A 16,450-nucleotide genomic window follows, 5' to 3' on the forward strand; every position below is an offset into this window, starting at 1 on the left:
GTTGTGGTGGTGGTGATTGTGGTGATGGTGGTGCTGGTGATGGTGGTGGTGGTGGTTGCGGTGGTTGTGGTGGTGGTGGTGGTGATGGTGGTGGTGGTTGTGATGGTGGTGGTGATGGTGGTGGTGGTGGTTGTGGTGGTGGTGGTAGTGGTGGTAATGATTGCATTGGAGATGATAGTGATGAGAGCAACAGTGGGAGAGGCGAGGTAGTTGTTAGATCTATTTTTCTGACTTCCTTCTACCCCTACCCACACTTCATTAGTGTGGTCTCCTGATAGAGGCCGATGTGGTGGTGTTCAGCAGTATTTTGATGACTGTCTTCTCTGTACCGGAAGTCGTCTGAGCTGATGTTGCTGATTGATGTAACAAGGAGGGGGGGGGGGTTAAAAACCCCCAGTTAACATCATCATTCTGTTACAAATGCTATCATCATCACCATCTTTCCATCACCATAGGAACCACCACGTCATCATCATCATCACACCATCACCACTGCGATTGTCATCATCATCACCTTCACCACTGCTGTCATCATCATCATCATCATCATCATCATCATCATAATCATCCCACCACTACTGCGGTCATCCCATCATCATCATTATCATTGTCATCATCATCATCATCATCATCATCATCATCATCGTTTAACGTCTGCTTTCCATGCTAGCATGGGTTGGACGAGCATGGGCCATCATCATCATCCCATCATCATCATCATCATCATAATCATCCCACCACTACTGCGGTCATCCCATCATCATCATTATCATTGTCATCATCACCATCATCATCATCGTTTAACGTCTGCTTTCCATGCTAGCATGGGTTGGACGAGCATGAGCCATCATCATCATCCCATTCACCACTATGGTCATCCCATCATCATCATCATCATCATCATCATCATCATCATCATCCCACCACTACTGCGGTCATCCCATCATCATCATTATCATTGTCATCATCATCATCATCATCATCACTGCTATCATCCATCATCGTTCATATCATTATCAACTCTGCTATTTTCATGATCATCTTCACATTATTGTCAACATCTCCTTATCACCATCATCATCTCATCACCAGTGGTGCTTTCATCAGGATAATTATTGTCTCATCACCACTGACATTGCCATACTTAATTCCGTGTGTGTGTGTGTGTGTGTGTGTGTGTGAAAAAGAGATTGGTGATTCATATCCTGTTCCCCCACTACCTCATTACATCCGTGCCAAAGACACCAAACTCTCAACAGCTAAGTCCACATAGTTGCAACCAGGCACCATGCTGTAAGTATTCAGTTACAGTAGCATCGCAGTAGATGTGATGCTGAGTGTAATTAATCCTACAGGGAAAGATTTATCAATGATAGTTTTAGTTGTTATTGTTGTTTGTTATTTAGCCTCAGATCAACCTTGTTTCTGCAGACCTACTGACTGTCATTCCTGTTGTAATTATCCTGTCTTTTTTGTCTATATATAGAAGACCTGTTGAGGCAAGTGAAATTGGAATCGAATTCGATGACAGCACTGCATGACTGGCATCTGTGCTAGTGGAGCGCTAAGAGCACCATCCGAGCGTGATCGTGGCCAGGGCCGCTGCGTGGCCCCCATGCCGGTGGCACGTAAAATGTACTATTCGAGTGTGATCATTACCAGCGTCGCCTTACTGGCACTTGTGCCGGTGGTACGTGGAAAACACCATTTGAGCGTGGCTGTTGCTAGTACTGCCTGACTGGCCCTCGTGCTGGTGGCACATAAAAGCACCCACTACAGGTAGACGGACAATTTGTTGACAGATAGTTGGCCGACAGACGACTTACAAACCGGACAATTGTGTGGTATGGTGCAGAGTCCTGTTACCAGACACAGGGTGTTCCAGCAGCCACCTTCTTGACCCAGGGCAGCACTACCTCCTCCAGGCACTTGATGTAAGCCTCCGTGTTGAGTCTGAGGCTGTGTGGGAATTGTCTGTTGGTAGAATGTTTGTCAGCAAATTGTCTGTCAGCAAATTGCCTGTCAACGAATTCTCTGCTCACGTGCATACATACATACATACATCCTTCTGTCCTTCTTGGTCTAAGGTTGTAAGGTATGATACACGGGAGATTTGGTTATTGTTTTTACTAGGTAGACTAACCATATAGAGGTTACCTTGTTTGCCTTGCTTTTTAGCATCTTTGATAGTGTGTCTGTCTGTAAAACAGACATTTCCTTCAATATTGATGGCATACTTTTTCAGACTATAAACTTAGTCTTTCTTTCATAATTTATCTGTAAAATGATGGCATTTCCTGAATATTTTTGAACATTATAACTCCAGGTGTTCAGATATATTCCACCCATAACAACCCCACTTTTTATCAGACATAGTGTATCTAGAAGGCACGTGGCTCAGTGATTAAGGTATTTGGCTTATGATCATAAGGTTGTGAGTTCAATATTTGAGCAAGACACTTTATTTCTCGTTGCTCCATTCGACTCAGTGGTGAAAATGGGTAGCACCTGTAATTCAAAGAGCGAGCCTTGTCACATTCCGTGTAATGCTGAATCTCCCTAAGAACTCTGTTAAGGGTATGTATGTCTGTGGAGTGCTCAGCCACTTGCACGTTAATCTCAGAAGTAGGTTGTTCCATTAATTGAATCAACTGGAACCACTAGTGTAGCTAGGGGGTAGTGGTAGGGGCGGTCCATACCGGGTGGCACTTTTAAAGTGGCAGTAATTTTGGGTCTGCTGTAGGCAATATGTGCTTTTTTGTGGGGTCCGGGGGTGGCAAATGGAAAGACCACCCTGGGTAGAACACACTCTACGCTAGTGGCTGGTACACTCGGCATCATAACTGATGGAGTGCTAGTAGTATCTAGGACTACATTATATCTTAGTGCGATTGTTAGTCCTATTTTTCTAGCTATCCTCATATCAGATAAGCTGTTGAGCTGTCTCTTAAAAATAACCACTCTTAGATTCATTTGAGTTTCCAAATATTTTATTAGCCAGTTACACTATTATAGGGTTAGTCAATGAATTATAGGATTAGTCAATAAATTAATATTGCGTAAGTAATACAAGACATATGAATCCGTGCATATAATGAATGTTTGTTAATTGATACTATTAATTAAGGCTTGTGAATAGGAGAGAAAGATAAGCGAGATAGATTACCAAGCAGGAAAAACAACTGACTCATGCAAATCCAAACTAGCTCTCCCTTTAGGCTGAGAGTAAGTAAGAGAGATGAGAGACTTATTACATGGGAAGGGGGACAACACGAGCTGGAATATAAACCTGGGATAACTCTATCTTAAATTGAATTAGCTCACCCTTAAATAACTGACAGCTAAGAAGGTTGTAGAATCCATTTGGCAGGAAAACTTGTACACTTCCTATGAAGTTGTTGCCTTAACATAAATAAGTCAGCCAGTGCCAATTAGCCAAGCCATATTTGAGTAGGCATTCATGCCTTTTATTGTGACTTTTCCTGTTATGGGAATATTTTAAGCTGTGATTTCAGCTGGGTTCTCACTGCAATATAACGTGACTTCCTTTATTATGTGAAATTTTTCTTCTATTTCTAGCAGTTCTAATACTTCCACAGAGGCTTCCTCTATTTGGAATATTGTATTCGAGAAAAGGTTAAATAGATTAAGGAGCCTTCAGTCAGTGATTCAGAAGTTGGCCTTTATAACATTATTATAATAATGTCCTATGAAATGTCAAATTACTTGGTTACAGCATGTTTAAGTTAATTATATGAAGTTTTGCTTTCAGAATTCTAAGAGGGCATACATCAGTCTGCAGTGGTAGTATGGTAACTTGTATTCCATAGGAATAATATATGTTGGGATTTTACTTCCTCTGGCTTAGTCAGGAGACGAAGATCAGTACCCTTGACCTTTTACAGAGTGTCTAAGGATTGGTGGAAAAAAAGGAGGAAATAATTACTGGTGCATTCCAGTAATAGGAAGCAGCACATCAGCTCAAACTGGAAACCTCTCTGAATACTTCCAAGAGAGTGGATTATACCAAAAGAAGCCAGTGACTAGGTGATGGGGTTAAACTGAGTAACGGATTAAACCTGTTCCCCAAGAATAAATACAGCCCCATCTAATGAGCTTCTACCCATCAGCTTGTTTTTTCATAGTCATTCACAAGGGTTGGGTCAACCCATAATTATGTTGAGATGATCTAATTTCTGAACTCTGTGATTGCAAAGTTAAGTTCATGGAAATATGCTGCTGTGGTTGTTTGTGTGTGAGTGCGGTGGAGGGTACGTGGCAGAGTGGATATTTCTTTTTATCTTTTACTTGTTTTAGTTGGATTGTGGCCATGCTGGGGCACCGCCTTGGAGGGTGTAGTCAAAACGAATTGACCTCAGTACTGTTTTTTAAAGCCTAGTACTTCTATCATTCTCTTTTACTAAACTGAAAAGTTACAGGGATGTAAACAAACCAACACCGGATCTTTTTGGTTTGACGGGCAACACTTGTTTTCTTAACGAAATACTTTCAAACTTGGGATACTGGTAGAATGTGTCATATAAAACATCTTTTTCTCTTAGCCTTATTAACAAAAATTAGTTCTTAATAAGTTATTTCATGTTAAAGTTGTCGTAGTTCTGTAATTTCAACCAATCACTGACGTCTATTCAGCTGAATACAGTTACTGCTCTTTTTATAAACAATAATTTTTACCGGTGTTAAGAGTGTTATTCCCTGTTTAATTATATCATTATTCCCTAGTAAGGGTTTAGGGTTCAGGTTTTAGGGTTAGGGTTTTAGGGTTAGGATTGGGGTTAGGGTTAGGGTTATGAGTGAGGTTATGGCAAAAATAATCATAGCCCTAACCATAATCCTAACCCTAACCCTAACTCTAAAACCTGAACCCTAACACCCTAAAGCTAAAACCAGTACAAATGCACGAACGATGTCATAAATAAGAGTAACACGGGTCGTTGTTGACAAACAACGGCACTAATTTTATTCAAGGGAAAAGACCCTATGACACCGTTGTTTACATTCCACGGCAGTAATTGTTTTCACCTCAATAGACGTCAGTGATTGGTTGAAATTACCGAAATACGACAACTTTTTACATGAAATAACTTCGAATACAAAAATTTTTATCTTCCTGATGATGTCTTGAGCTAACTGGATCCTATAAAGGAACTGTTGTGGTAGCAGACCACGAAACATGGTTGAAATTCCGAAGTTTGAAAGTGTTTCGGTACCAAAAACACTACATAAAACATTAATGAAAAATGTTGCCCGTCAAACCAAAAAGATCCCCAACACCAGTTGTCAAACGATAGCTGTGGGAACAGTTACAAACACAAAGACACGCACACACATATATATATATATTGTTGTATTTGGGGACGGTCATGTTGCCAGTTTAGCCAATAAAAACACAGGTGTGTGTGTTTTATTGGCTAAACATATATATATATATATATATATATATATATATGGCAAGCTTCCGCACGGTTTTCATCTACCAAATTCACTCTCAAGGCATTGGTTGGCCCAGGGTTATAGTAAAAGGCATTTGTTCAAGGTGCGTGCTGCGTAGTAGGACTGAACTCGAAACTACATATTTGCAAAGTCAGCTTCTTGACCACAACTGCCATGGCTACACGTATTTGTGAATACGTTAAGTTTGATAGTGTAAAAAAAATGAAAGTTTCAGCAGTGTCAATTAATTGTAACAAAAAGAAATTGTGTGTGAACTGGAACAACATGTTTTTTAAAAGAATACATTGAAAGAAATTTTATCAGCAGAAATTAAACCGTTGCTATGTTACTAGGATCCTGTTAAATCTTAAGACAATGAGTATTGTTCTTTGTTTTTTTTCCCTCATGCATTACACCTAAGACAACATTATCCAATGTATCTATCTGTCCTTATTTAAAATGACAGGGTGAGAGTTGAGGGAGATTTGGCTGCTATTTCTAGCGGGTTGAGCGACAGCGTAGAGTCTCTTTCGTTAGTTCGTTCTGTGAACAGTTTTGAACTGCTGTGTAGTAGTTTCCAGTACATTACGGCATCTATGAAGTCTATAGTAGTGGTAACATGACAATTTTGTTTTCACAGTAACGAATGGCATGTACAAGTACATGCCATTCGTTACTGTGAAAACAAAATTGTAAAAATAGTAGTTGTATAGGAGTTGTTGTGGGGTAGGTGAGAGGGTGCAGTTGTGTACAGAAATACTTCGTTATGATATCATTTGAGTGAACGCTTTGTTACACGAGGATATAATTTCAACAGGAAATTGATATTGGAAAAGAAAGCCACAACTTTCGTCTCTGTCCCAGCATAGGTACTGCCAACTATCTGGAATAAAAATTTATATTCATCATACACACAGATGTGCGTATGTGTATATATATATGTATGTATGTGTACATGTTTACACACACACACACACACACACATGATGAATTCTCGCTTTGTGAACGACAAAAGAAGGTTCAGTAAATTAAAGCGGTGATTTGTTCTGTGGACACGAATGTGTCTCTTGGGGCCTGCTGGTGCTTTGCAAACCTTTCTGCAAAGGGAACAAGTTGAGGATTCAGTTTGCTCGAGTACTTGTAGATCATTTTCCATGTGTTTTCTTGAGTGGACGGCAAAGCCTGCTTTGCTTCGTGCCACAAAGCCACAACAGCATGTATATATATATATATATATATATATATATATATCAATCATCATCGTTTAACTTCCATCTTGATGATGAGATATAAGTATATGAATGTGGCTTAGTGGTTATGACGTTGCACTCATGGTCATAAGATTGTGGTTTTATTTCTTGGACTGGGTGATGCATTATGTTCTTAAGACACTTCCATTTCACATTGCTCCAATCCATACAGCCGGTAAAAATGAGTAATCCCATGATGGATTGGCATCCCATCCAGTGAGGGTAGGACATATTTTTCACTGAATCTGGAAAACCAGTCTTATGAACTTATGACTTAAATAAAAATATATAGGGACAGGCATGGCTGTACGGTTAAGAAGCTTGCTTTTCTGCCACATGGTTTTGGGTTTAATGCCTCTGTGAGTGAATTTGGTAGCTGGGAACTGTGTGACAGCCCTCTGTACCTTTTTTTTTTTTTTTATCTTCTTACTTGGTACTTGTTACAGTCATTTGACTGCAGCTATGCTGGGGCAGTACCTGGAAGTGTTTGGTCAAACTAATCGAACCTAGTAGTTATTTTCTTTTTAAACCTGGTACTTACTTTTTTGGGTCTTTTTGTTGTACAAACCAATACTAGTTGTCAAGCAGTGCTGGGAACAAACCCAATCACAAAGAGACACACACACATATGAAGAACTTTTTTCAGTTTCCATCTAGCAAATTCACTCACATGGTTTTGTTTGTCCCAGGGTTATCATAGAAGTCACTTGCCCAAGGTGCTGCACAGTGACAGGAAGGGCATCTTGCCATAGAAAATCTGCCTCAGCAAATTCCATCTGACTCATGCTAGCATATGGGCATCATGCTAAATGATAATATTGATGAATACACACACACACACACACACACACAATTCATAGATGAGATCCAGATATTCTCCATGTCCTCAGTTGATAAAAACTGACTGCAGTGGTATTTGCTCCCCAAGGCTGCCCTGTGTTAGCATTGTCCATAGACAAAGACATGAAACTCTGAATAATGGAATGCTGCAAAGCAGATTTAACTGGTTAGCTGTTGAACCAATGCATGGTGAAACTGACGGTTGCAGTGTGATTGATGGTTGACCTAGCTTATGAATAAGATTATTTAACTCTACACCTTTTGCTTAAAATTGCTTTACACCATGTATGTATGTATATATACATATATATGCACATGTGTGGTTCAGAAGCTTGCTTCCCAACTATTTGGTCTTGTGGGGGTTCAGTCGTACAGTGCAGCACCTTGTCTTCTACAATAGCCTCAAGCCAACCAAAGTCTTGTGAATGGATTTGATTGACTGAAACTGAAAGGTGCCTGTCATGTGTGTGTGTGTGTGTGTGTGTACGAGTCCTTGCGTTGTCACCATGTGATGACTAGACGAGCATCACCGTCTTACAAGCAATATTGTTCATTTCCATTCTTCCATAAAAAAAAAAGAAAAAAACATGTCTGGCAATGGAGAAATATTACATGGTTTGGAAAGAAGTGAGGGTTAGTAAGAAGAAGGGCACCCAGCCATAGAATATATGTCTCAACAAGTTCCTTCTGACCCATGCATGCATGGAAAAGTAAATGTTAAACTATGATTATTGTATGTGAGTTTTAGAGAGAGAAAGAGAGAACTGAGATATTCAGTGTAATTTACTGTTATGAGTTTCTTGTCTGCTGCAGTCTTGAAGTAAGATTGCTTGATGACTACTTTCAATAAGGAACTTGGAGTGGTAGGTTTCATTGAATTTTTATTCTTGAAGTGTACTTAACAATTCCATTTTAATTCCTGCATTTATTGTTTCTATTTCATGTACAGAAATCAATGTTCCCCAAGATGTGTATTTGTTTTTGTTGATGTTGCTTTGGGTTATCATTGTTTAATGTTTTCATATTTGGTCTGTTTGTTTCTGTGTTGTTGTTGCTTTTTTTATGCTAGCGTGGGTTGGATAGCGTTTGCAATTTTGGATATTTTCACGATTTGTTACCAGAAGCAATGTCATCATTTTAACAGTGAGATATTCCTTTCCGATATTGATCAGTCAACCATGTTGCACAAGCTCAGTCTAACCTGGGCCCAGGTTATTTTTTTTTATTTTCCTTAATTATTATTATTATTATTATTTTTTTCCTTAATCCTGGGCGTCAACAAAACACACACATGTTCATATGCACACACAACTCTGCTACACCAATCTTGGTATGTTTGTATTTGGAACAAACCAAGATTGGTATGTTCATTTGGTATTTAACTGTTAAAATGGTAATTTTCTTCTGTTCTTGATTGAATTCCACTGAAATGATTTCTGCTATTAGTCATTCTATATGGATTGGGTGTTTCTTGTATTGAAATTGCTCTCGTCTCTTACTCTGCCCTGTTTAACAAGAGAGTTGCTAAAACCTTGTTGGACATTTTTCAGCAGACAACATGCTGGGGAAGACTAAAAGAACCATTGGTGAGTTCCTCTGATATTTTTGTATTTTTCTACCCACGTCGCGTTTTGTTGCCTGTTATTTATAAACTAACAGTTTTTAGTTTTATAGTTTGACTATAAACAAAATAACATCACCACCATCAATAGTAATGAAACAAGCTGAGGGAGCCTCTAAGAAGTGATTGAAACTGACTAGAATAGCAGCCAAATCTTAAAAAAAAAAAAAGGGAAGGTCATATAGGATAAAGTAGTATTTAGACATCTTTCATCTTATATGTTTACACAATCAGTGCTGAGTTAGGGTAAATAACAACCTTAGCAGAAAAAAAAAAAAATAAATAAAGAGTGTAAATAATGAAAAAAACCTGAAAATTAACAGCTTCACCTTTTGTTTGTTTCTAGGATTGCTTATGATTGATGTAGGTTTGGTTAGTTTCCACATACTTGTCTCTGTCAATGAAAGGTTTGCTTTCAAGCATAGATACAAAGTTACACGTTTTTGTAACTGGAGTATATATAGTTGGTTAGATTAGTTCTCAGTACTTGACTAGTTCTTACCATATTTCCTCATATGTAAGTCGCACTATGTACTAAAGTGGTGAGCTGGTAGGATTGTTACTGCGCCGGGCGAAATGCTTAGCAGTATTTTGTCCGTCTTTATGTTCTGAGTTCAAATTCCGCTGAGGTCGACTTTGCCTTTCATATTTTCGGAGTCTATAAAATAAGTACCACTTAAATGCTGAAGTTGATGTAAGTGACTTGCCGACTCCGCAGAAGCTGCTGGCCTTGTGCCAAAATTTGAAAGCAATAATTGATTTTAACTGAACGAACTGGGGGGTGTGACTTGTACAAGGAGCAAATCTAAAACTTTGATAGAAAAATATTTGGTACCAAGATTTAACATTCAATTAGGAGTGCGACAGATACACGAGTAAATACTGTATTTTATAGGTTCCAGAAGATGAAGGGCAAAACTGGTCCCTAGCAAGATTTGAATTCAGAATGAAAAGGGATGATTTCTACCACAAGCAGAATGTCACAACATTTTGTGAGAGAGGAGGATATAGTTGGTTAAATCCTTTTTGGGGCTTATCTGATATTTATTTTAACTGACACCATAAGGATGAAAGGCAAAGCTAACCCAGAACACATAAAGGAACATCATTGTACTCCCTTCATCCTGTCCTCCCCTCTACTTATTTAACGAAGTGCAGTTGTTTGTTGTTATTGTGACAGGGTATAACTTGAGGGAATTTTGGCTGCTGTTTCTAGCAGTTCAAGCAACTGCATAGAGGCTCTCTTATTTGTGTGTATAGTTTTTGTTGTTTGGCTTGAACAATTGTTGTCTTTTAGCTCTGATCAAGCAAATGTGCGATCAGCTTGAACAATTATTGTTTCAGTGGTTGATTGACTTAACTCTTGTATGTTTAACAGATTCAACATCGTCAACATCATCATCATCTTCTCCACGTCTTATTTCAAGAACTTGTAACAAACTTGGTTCTCTTTCTTTTTTTGGTGTCTCTCACATTTGGTTGGCTGGTTTGTTGGTTGGTCGATCTTTCTATCTTCTTCCATTTTTTTTTGCTTTCTTTTTTCATGTTTTCCTCACATTTCATCATCGTCTTTCTCTTCCTTTCCCTACCCCCACCACCATCTATCTTTTGTTTCCTCTCTCTCTCTCTCTGTTTTTCCCCTCTCTTTCCCTTTCTCTCGTTTTCTTTGTCTTCCTCATTCTCCTATCTCTTTTGTATCTTTTTCTTTCCATCTTTTCTTTTTACAAACCTATTTTAAATATTTCACTTCAAGAGTGAACACACACATACACATACATGTGTGTGTATATGTGTCTGTCTAGTTTTTGCCCCGCCTTCACTTGCTCCATAAATAATCTGTAAATATTGGCAGCTGTATCTTCTTTGGCACCATTCTATCTATGCAACTAACTAAAGGAAGCTCAGCAGATGAGTTCTATAGAATTACCTGACATATGGTTCTTAGCTTACAAACGAGTGAAATCAACACAAAACTGCAGATGGGTCCACTATTCGCCCGCTTCATGTGGCTCCCAACCAGATTGCTGTGTGTGAACTTCAGTACCCTCAATTTTAAGGTTTTCATATGGTTCCCATTTAAAATCTAATTTTATCAAACATTGGTGTTGTTTATCAAGGTAATTTTCTGTTATTCTTTCTTTAAATTCTTTGGTTTCAGCATCTTGAGAATCTCTAAAAAAGAATTATTGCTTAATTAGAGTAAACACTTTTATGTTTTCCCATCTATTTAATTGTTGTTGTTGTTGTTATTATTATTACTACTATTAAGGCGGCGAGCTGGCAGAGTCGTTAACCAGGCGAAATGCTTTGTGGCATTTCATCTGTCCTTACATTCTGAGTTCAAATATCGCTGAGGGCGGTTTTGCATGTCACCCTTTGAGGGCCAATAAATTAAGTACCAGTGAAACACTGTGGTCGATGTAATCGACTAGTCCCCTCCTCCAAAATTTCAGGCCTTGTGCCTTTAGTAGAAAGGATTATTATTAACATTATTATTATTATTATTCTTGTTGTTATTATTTAAGATGTCGCACAGTATCCAATATCGTGAGGTTGTTGATTGAAGATATTGTGTGTACGGGGGATTTGTACTCTGTTAAGTCACAACAAGGACTTCAGACAGTACTTTACACAATGTGTGTACAACTCTAAGTAATGCTGATTCTTGCAATACACTTATATTCTAGGGTACTTCTAAAGTTCCGAGATATTTTCTCATGTTGGGTGGTATTGAACCAAATGCCCCAATGACAATAGGGACACCACCTTTATGTTTGACTCTCGAAGCTGCCACATCTTCGCGATCTCAATTCTCAGGTCTCCATATTTATCAGTGTTTTCTGTTTCTTTCATGATAATATGTTGATCTCCTACCACTGCCACATCGATTATTAGGCACTCTTGTTTGTCCCTCCTAAAGGTTACTATTATTATTATTATTATTATTATTATTATTAAGGCAGCATAGCTGGCAGAATCATTAGCACACCAGACAAGATGTTTAGTAGCTTATCATCTGCCTTTACATTCTGAGTTCAAATTCTGCTGAGGTCGACTTTGCCTTTCATCCTCTCAGGGTCAATAAAATAAGTACCAATTGAAGATTAGGGTCAATGTGATCGGTTTTTCTCGTCCCCAAACTTGCTGGCCTTTTGTCATCATTATTACTGTTATTATTAAGGTAACAAGCTGGCAGAATCGTTAGTATGCCAGGTAAAATGCTTCGTGGCATTTTGTCCATCTTTACGTTCTGGTTTCAAATTCTGTCTTGGGTAACTTTGCCTTTCATCTTTTTGTGATCAGTAAAACAAATACCAGTTGAGTACTGGGGTTGATGTAATCGACTAAGCCCTCCCGCAAAATTTAAGGCCTTGTGCCTATATTAGAAAGGATTATTATTATTAACCTGGCAGAATCGTTAGCGCGCTGGACAAAAGGCTTAGCGGTATTCCACGCGTTGCTACATTCTTAGTTCAAATTCTGCCAAGGTCAACTTTACCTTTCACCCTTTAGGGGTCAATAAAATAAGTATCAGTTAAACACTGGAGTTGATATAATTGACTCATCCTCTCCCCCAAAATTGCTACCCTTGTGGCAAAATTTGAAGCCATTATTATTATTATTATTATTTGCTTTTTACAAAATATTAATTAGCCACTAATACCTCTATGTTACTTTCTTAACAAATTTTCTCATCTCAAAGTTTTTGATTTGTATGTGTTGTTGCATTTATAGATCTGTTTTAAATTTACTTTTATCTTCATGATGTTATTGTTGTGGTTCTTTAACACCAGGTGTCACCTCTTATCAAGCAGACCCAGGATGACAGCCTCACCAACTGTGGTCGTCATTATCCAAAGTCTCTTTCCCATTTTTTTAAGATGATAGAGTAAGATTTTCAAGGTATTTAGCTGCTATTTTTATCAGACCAAGTGATCTCATAAAAGGTATTTTTACAGATATTTTTTTAATGGTATTTGGCTGCTGTTTCTAGCAGATCAACAGACTGAACAGAGGCTCCCTCATTTGCTCATTGTTTTTGAAGTTTCATCCTGTTAACGTCAGGATATCTACGATAATATAATAGAATATTGTTTCTATCATATTATCTGTGTCTATATATTGTCTTGTTTCTGTATATTGAATGTTTACTTACTTCTAACAGACAAAGACCAATGTCTAGAGCCAGTTAGACCTCAATAATTGCTTTAACCCTTTTGATACTAACCTGCTCAATACTGGCCCTATTTCAGTGTTAGTGATCCACTCAAATTGACTAGGATTAAAGGGTTTTTATTTGAATAGAAATATCAACCAAAATTTTATTTATATGAGTGGCAACAGATATATGAATAGTTAAAGGATCTATCCCAGTTTTTTTTCCATGTAAGGGCTATTGTTATTGTCATTTAGTCCCAGATCAACCATGCCCTTCTCATCAAAAATGTTCCATCTAGGATCTTACATATTTTTTTTTTGTGTGCGTGTGTGTGAACATAGTATATCTGGCACTACATTATTAAATGTATCCTTTTTGTTTTTAAAGAGATAGAGTGTGTTATTGAAGGAGATTTAGTTGCTATTTCTAACATGCCAAGTAACTGAATAGAATCTCTCTCACCGGTTCTCATATAAGAACCTTTTCATAAATTGTTCTTGACAGCAGCTTTGTTTAACCAGTAAATAAAAACATTGTTACTGTTTATTTTACTAAAAATCTTTAATTACTTAGTTATTTTGAAAATTAATTGAAACTAAAGAAGCAGTTTATTCTTGTTAAAATCAGTTACAAAATGATTGAAACTGGACTGTTGACCACTAGGATGAATGTCAATTTTTTTCCCCCATCATAACGTTTTAGTGAAGGTAACACTTCCATATCATGGTTTGTAGCTTATGTTGTATGGAACCAAACACTGACTTTATCTATTGCGTCCATCATTCACTGCATTCACTTCTATGTCCTTCTCTATCCATATGTCACTTTTCTTTCACACTCTCACAATCTTGCGTACCCATTCAACCTACCCAGTCCTCTGGACCACTTCTCTAATGTTCATCTTCCTGACATCTCTTCACCACTATCTTCTGTCTTTTTCAACTGGGGTATCCATGTATCTCCTCTTCTGCAAGATGCCAATATATTTCTTAACCTCCCCCAATAGTTGAGAGGAATTGTCTTGCAACTGGCTTGGTGAGTTCACTGGAGCTGGTGCCTCATAAAAAGCATCTAGTACATTCTTTGAAGTAATCGACTTTAGGAAGGTCATCCGGCTGTAGAAACCATGCCAGAGCAGACATAAGAGCTTGATACAGTCTTCTGGTTTTGTCAAACCATCTAATCCATGCTAATTTGGAAAACGGTCGTTAAATGATGATGATAATCATCATCATCATCACCACCATTTAACGTCCATCTTCCATGCATGCATAGGTAGGGTGGTTGACAGGAGCTGGCCAGATAGGAGACTCTCCCAGGCTACTGTGTCTGTTTTGGTCAGATTTTTATGGCTGGATGCCCTTCCTAACACCAACCATCCCACAGAATGGACCGAGTGCTTTTTACATGGCACCAGCACAGACAAGGTCAGTTTTAGCATAATTTTTACTGCTGGATGCTCTCCTAAATGCCAACCACCTTTACAGTGTGGACCGGATGCTTTTTATGTGACAGGGTCACCAAGTAACTTGCAAGACAAGGAATTTTGAGAGGGGAGGGGGCATTGGAGGAGGGGATCTTGTGTCAGATGACGATAGTATGATGTAATTTGTGAACAAAAGTACCACTGGTTATGAACTAATTACTCGTTCGCTACATTTCTCATGCTGAACGTGACAAAGAAGTGCTTAACTCAATGCAGAACAAACTTATCAGGAAACTCCTTTCAGAAAGCACCATTATTTTGCTTTTGTTACCAATTTTATATCTTTTGCTGATATACATTCGCAAAAGATATATTCAGACACGTATATTCAGATTCCATCTACCATAATAATTTATATGAATGTTATTTTAGATCATAGGTTCTCAAAGTGGGCACTGCCACCCCCTGGTGGGTGTTGAGACGGTTCAGGTGGGTGCTGGAGCCTAAAGGGGAAGAGTAGAGAAAAAGGAGGCGTTGGGATGAAGGTAGTGGTTTGGGGATGCTATGAATTTATTATAATATTATTATAGTATTGTATACAAATTATATAATATTATATTAAATATCAAATGATTCATAGTGTATATAAATTAGTAAAATATCAAATATTTATTTATACATAAAAATAAGGGTGGGGGCGCTGAGGGTATTATGTGGCTATGAGTGGGGCAGTGGCCCAAAAAGTTTGAAAACCTCTGTTTTAGATTACACAACCTTCAAATGGCCTGCTCAGTGTCCATTTGGAGAAGCCTACCAGTATAAAATGGTTTTATTTTGATTCTCTTCTCTTAGAACACAGATGTAGTTTAAGGTCAAAACTACTGCCCCCAATAGTTAAATCTGTGTTAACCTATTTAGCACAGGAAGCATTAAAAAGCTGTGGGTGACGAAAAAGAAACACTATTAGTCAAGGATTAATATTATTTAAATTATTTCCGCAAGTGTAGGAGATAGTTCTGGACTTGTTTCTGTGTCATATGACCTCATCAGCAAAGCATCGACTTTCACTTACTTGCCAAAATATTTCACGTATCCCGACTACTGTTCCTTACCACTACCTCCTCCTTACACTTCCCTCTTCCCCCTGTATCCACCTTAATCCTCATCTCTGATCATCTGTGAAGGCATGTGGCTTAGTCGTTAGGGTATTCAGCTCATGGTCATAAGGTCATGAGTTCAATTCTCAGTGGCACATTGTGTCCTTGAGCAAGACACTTTATTTCATGTTGCTCCAGTTCACTCAGCTGGCAAAAATGAGTTGTACCTGTATTTCGAATGGCCAGCCTTGGTGCATTTTTGTGTTACACTGAATCTTTGTGAGAACTACATTAAGGGTACACATGTCTGTGGAGTGCTCAACCACTTACACATTAATTTTGCAAGCTGGCTGTTCCATTTATTGTATCAACTGGAACCTTCATCGTTGTAACCAACAGTTATATGATCATGTCACACTCTAGTGCATTTACCTACCCATCCAACTTACCTGTTCCTCTCTATTCTCTTTCTCATATTCACCTTCTACCTCGAAGGTACACTCTCACTTCCCTCTCTCTCTCTCTCTCTCCCCTTCTCTCTCTCTCCCCTTCTCTCTCTCTCCCCTTCTCTCTCTCTCCCCTTCTCTCTCTCTCCCCTTCTCT

The 16,450-nt window shown here is 38.3% G+C and overlaps 1 protein-coding gene across 7 annotated transcripts in view; it reads left to right on the forward strand.

Moving 5' to 3' along the window:
* LOC106871984 (E3 ubiquitin-protein ligase LRSAM1) overlaps window positions 1-16,450 on the forward strand; it is an 82,572-nt gene that overhangs the window by 20,666 nt on the left and 45,456 nt on the right. For 2 of the 7 annotated variants that reach the window (XM_014918780.2, XM_014918793.2), the window contains exon 2: window positions 9,095-9,130. The exons of 2 other annotated variants lie outside the window; for them this stretch is intronic. The gene's annotated coding sequence lies outside the window, so the exon portion shown is untranslated. Of the gene's footprint in view, window positions 1-9,094; window positions 9,131-11,054; window positions 11,283-16,450 lie in introns of those variants that run through there. 3 more of the 7 variants (XM_014918802.2, XM_014918811.2, XM_014918828.2) reach the window with 2 other exon arrangements.

This window comes from Octopus bimaculoides, chromosome 8, assembly GCF_001194135.2.
Source record: "Octopus bimaculoides isolate UCB-OBI-ISO-001 chromosome 8, ASM119413v2, whole genome shotgun sequence".
Lineage (NCBI taxonomy): Eukaryota > Metazoa > Mollusca > Cephalopoda > Octopoda > Octopodidae > Octopus > Octopus bimaculoides.